This window comes from Etheostoma spectabile, chromosome 2 (genome assembly GCF_008692095.1).
Source record: "Etheostoma spectabile isolate EspeVRDwgs_2016 chromosome 2, UIUC_Espe_1.0, whole genome shotgun sequence".
Classification (NCBI taxonomy): Eukaryota; Metazoa; Chordata; class Actinopteri; order Perciformes; family Percidae; genus Etheostoma; species Etheostoma spectabile.
This window is the reverse complement of record NC_045734.1, coordinates 15,887,340-15,887,545: the sequence shown is the minus strand read 5'-3', so window position 1 is coordinate 15,887,545 and position 206 is coordinate 15,887,340. Positions and strand designations below refer to the sequence as shown.

At 48.1% G+C, this 206-nt stretch overlaps 1 protein-coding gene across 1 annotated transcript in view; it reads right to left on the bottom strand.

Moving 5' to 3' along the window:
• The window catches only part of slc34a2a (solute carrier family 34 member 2a), a 10,739-nt gene that overhangs the window by 7,048 nt on the left and 3,485 nt on the right, over positions 1-206 (bottom strand). The window lies entirely within an intron of this gene.

The window sequence follows — 206 nt, the reverse complement described above, 5'->3', positions numbered from 1 at the left end:
GAGCTTTCCTTAGGACATGCCATTCCTAAGTCTGTAGATATTGAGTAGGAGGGCGATGTGGCCTTGACCAACTGCCACTTTGCTCATTTGAAAGCCATGATGTCAAGGTAGCCTTGCTTCTCATGACCTCATAAGGAACAAGATTCCAGATCGGCCCATCTGAGCTTTTATTTTCTCAAACGCAGAGCAGGATACCCAGGGCTCGG